The sequence below is a fragment of the Oryctolagus cuniculus genome, chromosome 7 (assembly GCF_964237555.1).
Source record: "Oryctolagus cuniculus chromosome 7, mOryCun1.1, whole genome shotgun sequence".
NCBI classification, from domain to species: Eukaryota; Metazoa; Chordata; class Mammalia; order Lagomorpha; family Leporidae; genus Oryctolagus; species Oryctolagus cuniculus.
Window position 1 is genome coordinate 115,339,415 of NC_091438.1, and position 17,169 is coordinate 115,356,583.

General features: G+C 43.4%; 1 protein-coding gene across 3 annotated transcripts in view; it reads left to right on the forward strand.

Moving 5' to 3' along the window:
* DAB1 (DAB adaptor protein 1) overlaps positions 1 to 17,169 on the forward strand; it is a 911,827-nt gene that overhangs the window by 162,277 nt on the left and 732,381 nt on the right. The gene's annotated exons all lie outside the window — the stretch shown is intronic.

The following is a 17,169-nucleotide window of genomic DNA, read 5'->3' on the forward strand; positions in this document are numbered from 1 at the left end:
CCAATCATTAGAGATAAAGGTGGATGGAGGCAGGTGTTTATAAATAATAGTAAACTGGGCCAGTTCCTGATGCTGCAAAGACTAGGATTTCCTCAGGACTGTGTGAAGGGAGAAGAAAATGAAATGACCATACTTCTCTTCCAGGCTACATTTCCCCTTATATCCCCTTCTCACAGTGCTCATTCCATAGGAGCATGTCACGGAGCCATATCAAAAAACACCCAGGAGGTAGTGCAGGATGAGCTGCAGTTAAGGCTTTCCTCCACCTGTCCGTCATACTCACCATTGTATGGCATGTGAGACAGTATGAGATAATAACTAATATAGCACTTAGTAAATGGCAGGCACTAGTCTAAGTGACTTATGAATATTAACTCATTTGATCCCCACAAGAACCTCTGGGGCACTACTTTTACACTAGCATTCAGCTGATGAGGAAACTGTAACACAGGCAGGGTAACTGGCTCCTCATCTAAGGTGCCGCAGTGGAAGAAGGGAGATGCCGTTGGAGTTGGGTAGCCTTAGAGCCATGTTCTTGACTGCTGCACTGCATTCTGGTGACTCTGCAGGGCCATTTTGCCCCCTCATTCCAGTGGTTCTGTGCCACTGAGCTCAGTGGGACTGCGTCAGCAGGTTCTCTTGTCTTCTGCCTTCTGGTTGGGTTTGGCCAGCCACTTGGAAGAAGGGTGTGTCAAGGCAGTTCATCTCCTGACTTCCTTCCTGCCAAAGCTTTGGGATTCTCTCCCTAAGGCCGCAGCTCTTTCGGAGTAGTTCTCTCCCCTAGTTACATTTACAGCTCTAGCTCTCCCCTGGCCATGGAAGATGCTGCCTCTCCACAGCCACTCAGGCATAAAAGTGGGAAGGACTTCCTACTATTGTCAGCCCTGGGATGTTTCACCATCACTTGTAAATTTCCCTTAACCCTACCCACACCTTTGTAATTATCTCTTCCTTAAAATTCCTCCTTCTGAAATGAATCACATGTATCAGGCTGGGATTTTGACTAAGACAAATGCCTCTGGCAGTGCTGTTTGCACACGAAAGCATTTAATAAATGTAGATTGGGGAGAGACAGGGAAGGAAGGAAGGAAGGTAGAAAGGAAGGAAGAGAGGAAGGGAGGCTGAGAGATAAAAGGGGAAGGAGGAAAAGAGGGAGGAAGGAAGAGGGAGGGAGGAAGGACGAGGGAGGGAGGAAAACGGAGGGAGAGTAGGTACATGGGAGGATGAGGAGGGTAAGTACATTTAGAGTTGCCTCTGTTAGTGACAGTATGGAACCACATAGAAGAAATCACTGGATGAAGTCCCTCTCTCATCACCTTGATTAGTCAGTTTCATTTCTTACAAATAACAGCAGTGTGGATCACAATATTCTATCATGCTGCTTCGTTTTAACATATGTATATTTACTAACATTTTGCAGTTCCACAAAACTGACTTTCAAAGAGGTGAAATAACTTGTCTAACTTCACATGAAGTGGGTGAATACCTGAGCCTACATTGCATTCAGGAATTCAAGTCCCATCCATGTCCCTCTCCCAGGCTGCAGTATCTGAATATGTAGTGTCAGTGAATATGTAGGAGTCAGGAAGTCAGAACAGCTGTGGAGGGGCGCTTCTCTCTTCACAAGGGCTTCAGTCACAATGCACAATGGGGTTTTCACTGGGCTCTTCAGGATGGTCCCAGTGGTCTGCCTCTGTGAGTTTCTCCCTTCTTCTCTGCCTCTCCTGGACCCATCTCAACTCTGTCTTCGGGGAGGAAGTGGAAATGACTCTCCTGCCAGAACATACACTGGTTCTGTGCAGTCCCTTGTCATCTCAGTCTTCCCCCGCAGTGCAGGGCCAATGTTACATGGCAGTGTATATAGCAATCCATGGGGGAGGCACTAATGTGCTTTTCTGATAGCCTACTTTAAAAAAATACATGTCTTTTCTGGAAAAACCTTAGATACTGCTGTTTGTACAGTTGGGTGGCATTTGAGCATGTCACCATGAAATCCCTTGAGGACTTGGAAGGTCCCTCTGTGAGATGTTTATTTGAGAATCCAAAAGGCCATCACTTCTCCACCCCCGCTGATTTTATTCTCCTAGAAGTACATTCATCCTGGGCCCAGATAGTGCCTTTAAAGTAGACTGGAAATACCAAATAAGAAGCCACAATTTTTTCTGATGGGAGGAAAAATTATGATTATGCCTGTGAATATGCAACATTCTAAAGAACTGACCAAAAAATGAATTGTATATGCAATTATTTGTGTGGACAAAGGCTCAAGACACAAGACTGAATGGGTTTGGGTGGGGTCTGTATGTGTGGGGGGAGGGAATAAACCAAGCAATTGCATCATTCTCCAAAGAGACAATAAAATTGGAAATTACTTAACTAAAAGTACATTTAAGTCCCAGTTCTGGCTTCCGATTCCAGCTTCCTGTTACTGCACCCCATGGGAGGCAGTGGTGATGGCCTAAATGATTGAGTTCCTGCCACCCACAGGGGAGGCCAGGATTCAATTCCTGGCTCCTTGTTTCAGGCCACTTGTTTTATGTATTTGGGGAGCAAACCAATGGATGATCTTTCTCTCCCTCCCTCTCCCTCTGCCTTTCAAATTAAAACAAACAAAAGCAAAAACAAACGCATTTGTCTTCTTCACTTGACAGTAAGTTTTTTATTTAACATAGAGACAGTTTGTCTTACTTACATTTCTACCCTAGCTGCTGGCATATTACCTCGCCTGTAGTGAGTTTTCATTAAGTAATTATAGACTGAAGGTCTAGATGTATGAATGGTTTATAAAATCTTTTATTTCTCATTTAACCTTCAAACATGCCAGTGAGATAAGCAATTGCAGAAATTACTCAAACTCCCATTTTATAGATGCAGAAACAGACCTAGACAGGTGCTGGGTCGTGTCCAAGTTCATATGGCAAATGAGTGGCAGAGCCAGTGTCAAAAACTTGACCCTTACACTACCAGGCTCTTATCTATCCCTTCACCTCATCTCACTTCTTTCCCTTCGTTTTAGCTTTCATTCTCTTAAATTAGACTTTGGAGTAGAGACTAATATTTGGGAACTGAAGGACAGAAAACAAAGCTCTTTCTCAGTCAAAACCATGAAATTCCCAAATGAAATGGAAGGCATTGCATTCCCTGATACAGAGATCAATGTAGTAGAAGAAAAGTGAATGACAGTTATGAAATTAATGGCATTTAAATTTATGCAGTTACAATAGAAAATAATTCTTCTGGAATGCCTTCCTGAGGCTTTGATATGTAGCAGTAATTAAAAGAGCTCCTTTAAATCATTTATTATAATTATGTTTTAAATGATCCAGTCTTGAATGTAGCTGGCTTTTTGTTGTTTACTGGTAGCTTGTGACATTTGGAATTGACTAGACATTTGCAATGATTTGACTACTTTTCAGATAAAGAGAACTAAACTACTTCTTGCAATTAAAAAGAGTCCACTGGAGACCCCCCCTTTTCACCCTGTCTCAATGATCTGATAACACTTCCAGGGAGTTCAGTGAAGTTAGGGCTTAAGATCAGGTATATTTCACTCAGCATAATGTTTTCCAAATTCCTAACAGGGATCACTTTTCAGTTAAAATTTAAACACCTAAGAATAATTGTGTGTTAATTACAGAGTTCAACCAATGGTACTAGAACAAAAAAATTCATTAAATAAAAGTTAAAAAAAAAGAAATGATTTGAGATGGAATATATTAAGTTGAATTTGGATTGACCAAATCAAAAATTTTACTGACATTTTAAATTTGAGTTTTTCCTGTTTATGTAAAGCACATTTCAAAAAGTTTGTCATAATTGGGGCTGGCACTGTGGCATATAGCAGGGTATGCTGGTGCCCATATGGGTGCTGATTTGTCCTGACTGCTCCATTTTTGATTCTACTCTCTGCTAATGCGCCCAGAAGAGCAGCAGAAGGTGGCCCAGGTGCTGGTGCCCCTGCCACCCACATGGGAGACCCCTGGACTCCTGGCTTTTTGTTGGCACGGCCCTGGCCATTGTGGTTATTTGGAGAGGAACCAGTAGATGGAAGATCTCTTTGTGTCTTCCTTAATTCTGCCTTTTAAATAAATAAATCAGACATTTTAAAAAAAAAGTTTGTGATGATTAAGTTTCAAGTGAGTTTTTGTTCCTTCACATACAGAAGCACAAAGGAGAATATTTTTATTGGTGTATATGTGTGTATTTTCATATATTAAAATGAATGTTTTTTATTTAAAATGATGCATATATTAATTGAAAATATTTGGTATAATCCTATTACAGTCCATAAAATGAGACACCTTTCTATTTTGTTCCTCTTGATTCTTTTATTTTTTTAAGATATATTTATTTGAAAGGCAGAGTCACGCAAAGAGAGATCTTCCATCTGCTAGTTCTCTTCCCCCAAATGGCTGCATTGGCCAGGCTAGTCCTGGCTGAAGCCAGGAGTCTAGAATTCCATCTAGGTCTCCCATGTGGGTGGCAGGAGCCCAGATACTTGGACTGTGTTCTGCTGTTTTCCCAGGTGCATTAGCAGAGAGCTACATTGGCTGAGTAGCTGGGACTATGAAATGGAGTTATCAGTGTTAAAAGTGACAGCTTAAACCACTGCACCACCATGCTGGCCTCTTCTTGATTCTTCATTTGTGAAATACCCATGAATGAGGTTCATGTGAACCTAATGAACAATGCTGACATATACTGTATTAAAAAGTATGACAACCAAAGTGTGAATTTGATTTGAAGGTTTTATAATACTTAAAAGCTAATAGTAATTATATAATTAAAATATATTTTAGACTTAGTGTTCTTACAGATTAAACTTTTTGATAAGACATATCTCAAATTTGTCTTGGGATTTAAAATTAAATATACTACTGAATTGTAAATTTGAGCAATGACTTTACCATATGAAAAGTATATCCAGATTTCCTTAATAAAAAACTAACTCCCCCCCCCCCAAAAAAAAAGATCAGGTATATTCTGCAACTGTCAAAAGCAAAAGGTTTTATGAACAAATGGAGACCAGAACGGTGGTTCTGCTGTGCGATTGGACCCTCTGCAGGTCCAGAGTGATTGCCAGTGATTTCCAGAGCCCTGTGCCATGGGCTTTCTGAGGGGTTAAAGGCTCAATCTGTGAGCTGATATTTCCCCCTCCATTTATCTTCTATTTCTTAATGCTTTGTGACTTATTGGGAAAGAATCTGAGGCTCAAAATGGTTGAAAGTTTTGCCTGAGGTCACACAGCTCATGAGGAGTTGGAAGGGGATACCTTTGGGTTCCGGGGTAAATGCTTTGCCCAACACTCCGGGGGGGAGTTCTGTGGTGTGCAGCATTTGAGAAGCAACACCAGAGTCTGATCCTGTGAAAGGGTTCCCTACTTTGTACAGCAGTGTTCAGAGCAGTGAGGGGACCAGCTTGCCATGGCCACACCTTGAGTCTAGGCTGCTGAATCTTAACTGAGGAATCTTTATTCCAGCACAGCCTCCTCGCTTGCAGAGATCACACAGGGGTGGTATACCTGAGTCATTAGGAGGAGGATGAAAGTCGCAGCTAGTGGGTAACAAGCCATTCCCTCCAGGTGTGGAGCTGAGTCCTAAAGAAATACATTTCTTAAACCAAAATTACTGCAAGTCCCTTCCTTCCCTTCCCTTCCCTTCCGTGTGCTTCTGTTCTTTAGGAGGACACCTAACACCAGCCACCTGGAGCCCAGAGCGGATTTCTTCTCCATGTTGTCTCTCTCCCTGCCATCTCCCCACCCCACCTTCTGTTTCTCCTTCTCTGTCTCTGTTTTTCGTCCCTTCAAACTCTCATCCTCACCTGGAAAGACAGGGATTTTCTCTATATTAACATTTGATGAGGGGTTTGGCCAAGTGGTTAAGATGCCAGTTAGGATGCCCACATCCCACACCAGAGTACCTGGGTTGAATACTCGGCTCTGACTCTCAACTCCAGGTTCCTGCTAATGCAGACCTTGGGAGGCAGCTGTGATGACTCAAGTAATTGAGTCCCTGCCATCTGGGAGACCTGGATTTCATTCCTGGTTCTCCACTTCAGCCCTGGCTGGCCCAGCTTTCACTACTGTGGACATTTGAGGAACAAACCAGATATGTGAGCTCTCTCTCTCTCTCTCACTCTTTCACTCTCTCTCTCTCCCCCTCTGTGTGTGTGTATTCTGTGTGTGTGTTTTTCTGTCCCCCGACCCCCGCCTCTCAAAAAGGTCAACAATTTTTTTAATTAACAAATGTCTCTGCCACTCAGCCTTGGGTTTTCATTATAAAATATCTTAGATACTAGATATCTAGTATCTCCAAGTTGCTAATATCTGAATTGAATACAGGTTCCCTGACTTATTTATATTTGTGCCCCTAGGACCCAATTTGGCTCCTGCACATCATAAATAAATGATCAAATCTTGGAAGGTGATTGGCTGGATTAGATGAGAAGAGCTATGCAACTTGTCTAACTTGAGCCTTTACACACCCAATTCACCTATTCATCTTTAGAAAATCCATTGAGGGCCTATAGCATGCCAGGAACTGTCTGCACATGGATACAGCAGTGACTAAAAGAGCCCTTATGGCACTTATGTTCCAAGAGGGTGAGATGGACAATAAGTAGCAAACAGACTAAGTGAACAGAGTCTGTGGTATATCAGTGAGTAGTAAACACTAGCAAAAATTGAAATAGAGCAGAGAAATGTGGATGAGGAGAAGGGCTGGAAGGAGCAGGTCATCATTTTCAATGGGTGGTTGGGGTAGCCTCATGAACAAAATAACATTTGAATTTAATACCTTATTTCCTTATCTTCTTTTCCTTCCTCCTTTTTTCTTCCTCAACCCAAGTTCTTCCTATAAGACTTTGGATCTTGTCATTTTAGAACATGTCAAATTAGAACATGTTGGAAAAAATAGGCAGTTAGTGTGGCTTGTCTACAGAACTGGCTATATAATTGGTAGGGCCTAATGAAAAAGGAAATTCAGAGCTCCTTGTTCAAAACTTACTGCAGATTTCAAGCAGCAATGGCAGAGCATTGGACTAAGCACAAGGCTTTTTGCACAGGTCATATGCTCATGAAGTGGTTGCTGTGGCCCAGAGATCTGTCAACCTATGATTGAAATCGTATTGACTGAAGCCCACTCTTCTCCCCAGTCCGCACACCGTGAGGCTGCCTCACCTCCTGCTTCCTACTGGTGCCCTGTTCCGGGCCAGGAGTCAGCCTCATTTCTCACCAGTCTTCCAGGGGCTGACCCTGGCCTCCTGCTGCCCTGCTGATGGATTTTTGAAGCTAGCAACTATCCTTAGGAATCAATAAACCTTCCTGCATGGCAAGTTTGTTTTCTCCAGATATAATAACAAAGAAACGTAAGTAGGTGGAGGATGTGAGGATGGTCATCAAGAGTACTCTGGTAGTGCCATTCATCCAGTGAATCATAGCATTGGATCTCCGGGTGGATGAGCCTCTCACTTGCTCAGGCTGCTGCCCTATCCCGACACCAGTGTCTCCCTGGTCCAGCCCCAGACTACACTGACAGTGCAAATGGAGCTGCTGTACTCCAGTTTACCCTTCTTCCCTATCACACTTGCCTAAGTGCTGGTGTTGACTGGGGCATCAGTACCCATCTCCCTCTCACAACTGAGGACACTGAGAAGGAGAATTAACGTGTTTTGGACAACCCTGCAATAATTGTACTGAACATTTCAACCAGATTATCTGACCCAAATACCATTGCTGTGCCTGGTGTTGGTTTGTTAATATGTGTGCATTTATTCTACTTGTTCTGCCTACTTCCTCTGAAAGGAATTGACTATAAGATCTTGCTGCAGAATGCATCTCTCCCTGCCCAATACTGTCATCCTAAAAATCACAAGACCTTGTCGCCTAGAGGTATTAAAAATCAGTTGTTTCTTTGCTTGCATCTGTATTACTATGAAGAAACAAATATAATTCTCAAACATACTTGTATATATCCCAATGTGAGTAAATCAGATGGTGAATGAAAAAAACTATAAGAAGTACATATACTTGTGATTTTCTTCCACTAGTTCTTTTTAAAAGACTGATTTATTTGAAGGGCAGAGTAACAAAGAGATCTCCCATCCACTGTTCACTCCTCAAATGTCCACATTAGCCAGTGCAAGGTCAGGCTGAACCCTGGAGCCAGCAACTCCATCTGCGTCTCCTATATGGGTGAACAGGCACCCAAGCACTTGAGTCATTTGCTGCTGCTTTCCCAGGTGCATTAGCAGGGAGCTAGATCAAAAATGGATCAACTGGGACTCAGACTGGTACTCTGATATGGGATGCCCACATTACAATCAGTGGTTTAACCTGCTATGCCGCAATACCACCCCCATTCATCCATTATTTATTGATTCTTATATAAGCATAAAAATATATGCTATATGCTTCAAGGGTACTGAAAAGATTCGCATTGTTTTATAGCCCTCCTCATGACCCATCTCCAAAACTTTTCACACCTTCCCCAACAGAAACTGCATACCCATTAAACACCAACTCTCTGTTTCCTCTGCCTTCAATCCCTGGAACCCAACATTCTACTTCTGGTCTCTATGGATTAGACTACTTTGAGTGCTTCACATAAGTGGAATCTTAAAATATTTGTCTTCAAGTGAAACTGGCTGTTTCATTTACATAAAGGCTCATCCATGTTATACCTCGCATCAGAATTGCCTGGCTTTTTGAGTTGAATAGAGTTCCATTCTATGTTTAAGCAATGCGTATTTATCCATTCCCCTACCTCTGGGCATCTGAGTTGGTTCCACTTTTTAGCTGTTTGAATGATGCTGCTATGGACACATGTCTACAAATCTATGTTCCAAGCCCTGTTTTCAGTTCTTGTGTATATAACCTGCAATTGCTAGATCACACAGTAATTTGTATTTAATTTTTTTGAGAAGTTACTTTACTGTTTTATGCAGAGGTGATCCAATTTCATGTTCCTCTCAACAATTTGGAAGGATTCCAATTAAATTCTCCACATCTTCTCCAACACTTACTATTTTCCATTCTTTTAGAATAGGCACCCGCATGGCTATGAAATGATTATTCATTATTTTCTTTTAAATTCATTATCTGCCACATCCTATTAGTAATTTATTTTGATTCTGCATATCAGAGAGGTCAAAAGCCCAGTTATCTTCAAGTTCAGTTTCTCATGCAAGAGACAAAGCTTTCAGTACTAACAGTCCCACTAATGCCCTACCGTCCACCTTTCCCCAAATCGAAAGACACTTGCGCTGAGCTAGGTTTTACAATGATTTCACCTCTCTTTGCAAAACTCTTCCTCCTCTCCCCTTTCATCTGGAGAAATCTACACTTGGTTGGAATTAGATAAAAAGGAAAAGTTCTGTTGGCCACTTGACCCTGGTTTGTGGGTCTTTATGTATAGCTGGACATATCTGATTATCTCCTTCCAGGACTAGCCCCTTGTTGGGAAATTTGAGGGTGGCAGCTCAGTGGCCCAGAGCTTTGAAGCCAACAGTTCTGGTGCAGGTTTATTCATGGATGTGACAATATCCCTAGCAGAACACGCATCTTAGCTCCTCTGAGCCTCTCAGTTTCTCTCTTTCTGGGGTGTGTGGTAGATTAAGTGAGAATATGAGCCCACACCTATGAGACAGCCGTGACCACTTCAGCCCAGTAATAAGCACTGTCTGAACTACAGAGTGCTGACTTCCACTCAGTAAGTGCTCAGTTTGAGAGCCAGTGAGAATTTGATGACTGGTGCCTCCTACTCCAATAACATGGTGTAATGGATAAGACCAGAGACAGTGATGTCTGTCATTCTGGCTCATATCCTGACTCTGCTTAACCTTACTATGCCTCTGTGCAGAAAGCAGGGATAATAATAGTGCCTTTTTCATAAGGTTCTTGTGTAAAACACTTAGAAAATAGCAGATGCCGTTGCCCTCTTTGCAATATTTGCAGAAGGTAGAAACAATAAAGGCAGGAAATAAATCAGCTACTTGTCCCTTGCTGCCAGCATGCCATTCTTTGCCTTTTTGAGTGCCACTGAGCTATGGATTCCTCGAGACCAGCTGTTTCTGTGCAGTAGGAATGTAGGCCTTGTTCTGTCATTCAAGTGGCTTCCTAGTTTTCCCCTCTTCCAGTCCCCAGCTATCTCTCCCTTATCCCCAACTCCCTACCACTGTCTGGACAGCTATGAGCAAAGTCCTACCTGTCCTTCCTCCATCTCAGTGCAGAGTGGCTGGAGTAGACAGCAGGGGTAGAGTGTTGGTACATTACCTGCAGCAGAGTACATGTGTGATACCCTGAAAACCCAGGGATGTGAGGGACACGCTATGTGTGTTACCCATGGATGGCAGGGGACACATATAGCATCTGCTTCTGGATGCCAGATCTGGATTCTGCACATTTAATCAAGAATTGTTGCTACACACCAGTGAAAACCAAACTTCTTTTAGACTGCGTTTTGTATGGAGCTTTGCCTATTTGATTTTTGCATTTTGGAAGTGCTGAAATTTAACAGTTCTCTAATTCAGGGTACTATCTGTAACAAAATATGAAGTTATGCATAGGGTATTGTGTTAACTCTTTGTCTTTCTGGCCTTTCTAAATTGAAATTCCTTAAATTAATACTTAAAAACTATTCATGCTTATGGGGTACCAAGTGATATTTTAATATATGTATATGTGGTATAATATTCAAATCATGGTAAGCATACATATCTTTTCAAACATTTATTATTTCTTTGTAGTGAGAACATCCTTACTCTTACTTTTTTGAAATACACAGTATGTTGTTATTATCTATAGTGACTCTACTGTGCAAGGGGACACCAGAAATTATTTGACTTATTAATTCTTCCAGGAAAATAACTAAACCCATTCTCTGTAATGAGAACACTGTATAACACATTCAAAAAGTTGACACAAGCATAAATAGTTTCAACCAAAGAAAAGAGACAGGCTAGAAACAATAGAGCTTTTATTTATTTATTGTTAAATATTTATGTATTTATTTTCATCTACTTGAAAGCCAGAATGACAGGGACAGAGAACCCCCATCTGCTTGTGCATTCCCCAAATGCCAACAACAGCTAGGGCTGAGTCAGGCTGAATCCAGGAGCCTGGCACTGTATCTCCTTGTGGGAGACAAGGATCCAAGTACTTGAGGTGTTATTTGCTGCCTCCAGGATGTGCATTAGCAGGAAGCTGGACTGAAAGCCGAGCAGTCAGGACTCAAACCAGCACTCTGCTATGGGATGCAGGTGTCACAAGCAGCAGCCTAACCTGCTATACCACAAAGCCTGCCCCCATTTATTTATTCTTAAAATTTTGAATTAATATGAAATATTGTAATTTTATGAGGCATGGTGCAATTTTCCAACAGATATATGCAGCATAAAACAATCATACCAGGCAATTAGCTCTTCCATTCCCTTTATCACAGACCAAACTGACCCTCCTGTTCTGTCACAGAGCTGCTGTTGGGCCTGGCACGATGTTTTCAATGTGCCACATCAAACATCGCTTACGTTGTAGGAAGGGAGTGCTGTCATTGATCCCATTTGCAGTTGCAGAAGATGAAGAATGAACATAAGGAGGGTGTCCTAGTTTTCTGCTTCAGGTTGGAAGTGCAGTGATCTGATCATGGTAAATCTTAAAGATGAGTTTTCCACATCACGGAGAAACACAGATTCCAGAACATCATTTTGCATAACCGCAGGAGAGACATCACTGCCCCCCTGTGTGCCACCACTGAACACACTGAATATAAAATGCCCACGCCAGGTTGAGAGATGCCCCAAATTAAGCAGAAAAGCCTTTAGTTTTAATGCAGACACAACAGGCAGAAATGCAGCCATCCTGAGATATTCTTGTACAGTACACAGAGGTCATCTTTGAGCCAAGACCACATCTTCTAAGTCAGAGTTTCCCAAAGCCATCTTCAGTAGATCCTCACTACTGTCAGCTGCTCCACATCAAAGGAAGCCCCTGGCCAGATCCTTTTTGGAAGAACTTCGGCCAAAGACTAGCAGTGCACGTCAGGAGTTGCAGCATGGGAAGTCCATGCTCTGTCTGTCCTACCTGCTTCCTACCCTTGCTCTCCACTCCACCCCCAGCCTTGAAATTGAAACTTGACCAGCTGTCATTTACCAGCAGTCCTAGGCTTTCCTGAAATTAGATATTGTGAAAAGGTGGCATGGAACAGTTAAATGTTGGAAAGAGGCAAAGCTTTGCCAAGCATACCCTATTGGGAGAGACTAGGGGATTGAGAGGAGGCAGAGAGAGAGAGAGAAAAGAAGAAGGAGAAGGACAATACAGAGGACAGAGAGAGAGACAGAGACAGAAACACAGAGAATGCATGTCTCTGGAGATGCACAGCAAGATTTATCTCTCTATAAATTATGAAAGTGGCCCCAGGATCCAGCAGCCATTTATGGAGCATTCCCAGTGATGCAGACAAAATCCCATCCATCACTTTCATAGTGCCGTCCCCGCCTGGCCTACCTGTGATTGTGGTGGATTACAAATGTGCCATCTAATAGCCAGGTAATAAGATGTGAAGGAACAGGTGACACACAGGCTGTCTTAGCCTAACACAAGCCATCATTTAGCAGTGCTCTCCACTGACTGCTGTTCCTGTGGGTAACTGCAAAGTTGTGAAACAGCTGCTGAGGTTTAACACATCAATTTTGGTTAGGAAACTTCTCAGCACAGCATTGAACTTCCTGTTCCAGGGCTTAATTTGGGGGCTAGAAGTGAGTGTTTGGGAACAATCAGAGCTGGAGCTGCTCCTCTCCTGAGTTTCCATGTTGAATTACTGATAGGATCACCTCTGGCCAGGGCCACTGCAGTGCTTTCTAACCTCCCGGTCTCCCTGGCTCCATGTTATTTCTTGCCATCATTCATGTCTATGATTGACTAAGTGAATGTTATTTCTTGCCACCATTCATGTCTATGATTGACTAAGTGAGATTTTTAAAACTGATCAAGTCATTCTTTAAAACCTGAGGCAGCACATGATGGCCCAAGTACTTGGAACCCTGCTTGTCCATTCCCCAACAAGAATCTTGTTCTCCTTGCCCTGTGTGGGAGACTGGATAGGGTTTCTGGTTCCTAACTTCGGTTCTGCCCAGAGCAACTAGCTGTTGTAGGCCTTTAGGGAGTAAACCAGTATATGGAAGATTCACTCATTCATTCATTCATTCTCTCTCTCTCTCTCAAATAAATAAGTAAACAAATAAATCTTTAAAAATATCCAGTATCTGCTTTTTCCTTATGTATCCAGTTTTAGTTCCCGATTTTTTTTTTTTGACAGGCAGAGTGGACAGTGAGAGAGAGAGACAGAGAGAAAGGTCTCCCTTTGCCATTGGTTCATCCTCCAATGGCCGCCGTGGCCGGTGCACTGCGGCCGGCACACAGCGCTGATCCGAAGCCAGGAGCCAGGTGCTTCTCGTTGTCTCCCATGGGGTACAGGGCCCAAGAACTTGGGCCATCCTCCACTGTACTCCCTGGCCACAACAGAGAGCTGACCTGGAAGAGGGGCAACCAGGACAGAATCCGGTGCCCCGACTGGGACTAGAACCCGGTGTGCTGGCGCCACAAGGTGGAGGATTAGCCTAGAGAGCCGTGGCGCCGGCCCAGTTCCCGATTTCTTACCCCACATTGATTATTCTCAAACAGAAACCTCATCCCTTCAGATGTAGTTTAGGTTAATGATGAAGAAGATGGACTTTGGCAGCAGATGGCTTGGGTTCAAATCCTGGCTCTGTCACTTTTGAGCTGTTAATCTTGAGCAAGTTAACTTCTCTGTGGCTCAATGTTCTGTATCAGTTAAGTGATGATACTAAAAATAGAAAGTGGGGTTGCAGTGAGGATTAGATGAGGTTAACGTCCATGAAGGTGAAGTACACTGAGTGTATAGAACTTTGCCTGGCTTATACTACACACTCTGTTCTCTTTAGCTGCTCTGGTGATATTGATCTCCTTTTTAAAAACAAGCCCAGGGGTTGGTGCTGTGGTGTATCGAGTAAAGCTGCCACTGTTCCCAGCTCCTGGCTGCTCTACTTCCTATTCAGGAAAGCAGTAAAAAATAGCCCAAGTCTTTGGGCCCCTGCACCCACATGGTAGACTTGGGGGAAGCTTCTGGCTCCTGGCTCCTAGTTTAGGATTGGCCCAGCTTCAGCTGTTGTGGCTGTTTGGGGAGTGAACCCAGGTATGAAAGACCTCTTTCTCTGCCTCTGCCTGTGTCTAACTCTGCCTTTCAAATAAATAAAAGAATTTTTTTTAAAAAATGTCTTACAGATTCCTGCAAAGTCCTCCCTGACATGTGCCTGCCCATCACTGTAGCCTCATTCTTCATTTGCATCAAGGAGATCTAGGTTAAGGAACTGGAGCCCACTGTGGTCCCACTCTGAGGACTTTCTCTGCTTTCCCTTCCTCCCTCTCTTCTTTTCTTCTTTGTGTACCATCTTGATCTGCAAGAAAGTGAAAGTACAAATGGGATGAGGATGAGAACTATCCTACATTTTATGTATATATGTATTTGAGAGACAGAGAGAGAGAGAGAACTCTCATTCACTGCTTCACTCCTGAAACGTCCAAAATGACTAGGGTTGTGTTAAGGCTGAAGCCAAATGGTCAGAACACAATCTGGGTCTCCCACATGGATGTCTGGATTACTTGTGCTGTCATCTGCTGCCTCCTAGGGTCTGTTTTAGCAGGAAGCTGGAGTCAAGAGCCAGAGCCAGTATCCAACCCAGACACTCTGATGTGGGAAGGGGATGTCTGAATCATCGTCTTTACCACTAGAACAAACACCCAACCCAGTCCTACATTTAAAATCAAAAATACACCCCGGACAGCAGTCAGCACCCCAGCTTGCCCATCTGCCAACAGAAACTCACTCCCTTTGTCCCTGATGTGTGGCTATGATGTTCATAGCTTTCAGCTTGACAGAGCTGGCTGATCTCCAGCTTCCAGTTCTACAGGGTTGAAGCAAAATCACAGGCAGACAAGGGGACTGGGCCAAAATTGGAATTGGAAAGTCTTTCAGTTCTTTTTTTTTCTGGAATATGAAATGCTACTGACTGAAGCAGAATGAGACCTGTAGCAGTTTTTGCTTCACTCACCTGCCATCCCCACAAACTCTCACAAGCTGGAACTCAGAGCGGGCCAACCACAGCCTTCATAACTGAACCCTGAGAGCAGTAGAAACAGAACGGCTAAGGGAGTTTACCCCACCCCGAAAAATGTTGCCAGCTAGTTAACTGGGGGAACCAGGTGTAGGAGCAGAGCTTAGGGTAAGAGAAGACAGAGACAAGGATATGGGGAAGAAATAGGAAACACCAGCTCTGCTTTTATGACTGTAGCCTTCTGTGCCTGTCATGCTCCTGCAGCTGCAGAGAATTCCCTGAGTGTGAGAAGAGCTTGTAGGAACCCAGCCAGGTTGGAAGATCACCCAGAGTGATCTTCATGAAGAGGAAAATACTCCTGTATCTGAGGAATAGAGAGCTTGAGAGAGAGTTGGGAGTGGGGAGAGAGAGGGAGAGAGGCAGACAAGCACAGACAAACAGCATAAGGCTGTGAATCTGATATGTATTCATAAATACCCAGCAGACATGTCAGAAAAAAATGCATATCATTGCACACAGCTAAAAATCATGTAATAACTGACATTTACTGAGTGCTTATTCAGAGTCCTGTGATGTTCTGAATGAAGTAAGCGAAGAACAAAGAGTTTAAGGTACTTGTCCAGTGTCTCCCACAGCTCATTTGGGGAGCTGCAAGTAGCCCACTGTAGTCATGCAGTTTAAATGTGTTGATTTCAATTTAGAGAGCCTGGGAAGTTGAGGATAGGAGCAACAGGTTGTCATATCCAGCTTGAAGAGCTTGGTTTATATCCAACAGGCCCTGGGGAACCATTGAGAGCTTGGGAGATGGAGTGACATAGTCACAGTATGCAATGAAATGATTCTCTGACAAGACGATCTTTGATGCTTTGGACTAGGGGCAACCAGGGCTTCAAGTTGGGGAGGGTTGAGGGTTGGGAAAGAGAACTCAGGTGGGCTGAGTACCGCAGGCCTAAGGCTATTCCTGTTCAAAGTAGCCTCAACCCCATCTTTGGCTTCATACGTCAATCCAGTTGGCAGGCTTGTGGAGCTGCCTGTCTCCTCCTAGAAGAGCCTCCTTCTTGCTCTCCAGTCACACATGAGCCCTGAGGCTCCCTTAATTGCAAAGACAGATATGAAGTGACAGCACAGAATTGTGCAAAGATACCATTGCTTATATCACCTTGGCATGAGATTGTACAAACTGACTGAGACCACTCCTCAGGTAATTCAAGGAAGCTTGAGAGGGCCTGGGATCATCATGCTGACAACACTCTGAGGGTTATCCAAGCCTTCTCAGGGCCCACGAGAGGGAAGTGACAGCATAAACGCCAAGATGTGCTACTTTGGGGTCACCAGAAGTGTGTCTCATACCTCTTTGCAGTTAGTTGTCATTCCTGAGGCTGCAATTTCACAGGCCCCTTCATGAAGCTATAGTGGGTACCACCAGTACCCAGAACTGAGCCTGGCTGCTTGCACAGCACACTCATTGCTCTGGGCTCTACCCAGAGTGCAAATTCTCCCATGCTTTCTAGATGTTGTGCCTGTTCTTTTGAGACAGTATCAATATCAATGAGAAATGGTAACAGTGCCTATGTCTTAGGCATGTGGCAAGTCTTAGTTGGCTGTAGAACTTATGCACATAAAATACTGATCTAGTTTTAGGATACTTTGTGTCATTGAGAGCTTTTAGAGGAGCATGTGCTAAAGGCTGTTAGAGTGTTGGCTTAAAATCCTGCCTGGCACAAATTATGAAACCTCTGTAGGTTTGCTGTGCTCATCTTTGTAATGGGAATTATAATGATAATAATAACATGGAAGACCATATCTTAATAGTCCGCTCCCTTAACCGATTGGCTAGACTAATCAACACTCTTCGTTCCCTCTCTACGTCCCACTCATGGATGCCCACATAACCTGAATGCTCATGGACAGGTGCTATTCTCCAGTATACTCACTCAATTCTGTTCCCAGTGATCAGCTACAGGCTGCAATCACATTCCCTAAGAGACTCCTGCTGCCCCCTCTACTGAGAGGCAGTGTGAAACAATAGCTCAGAGTCAAGAC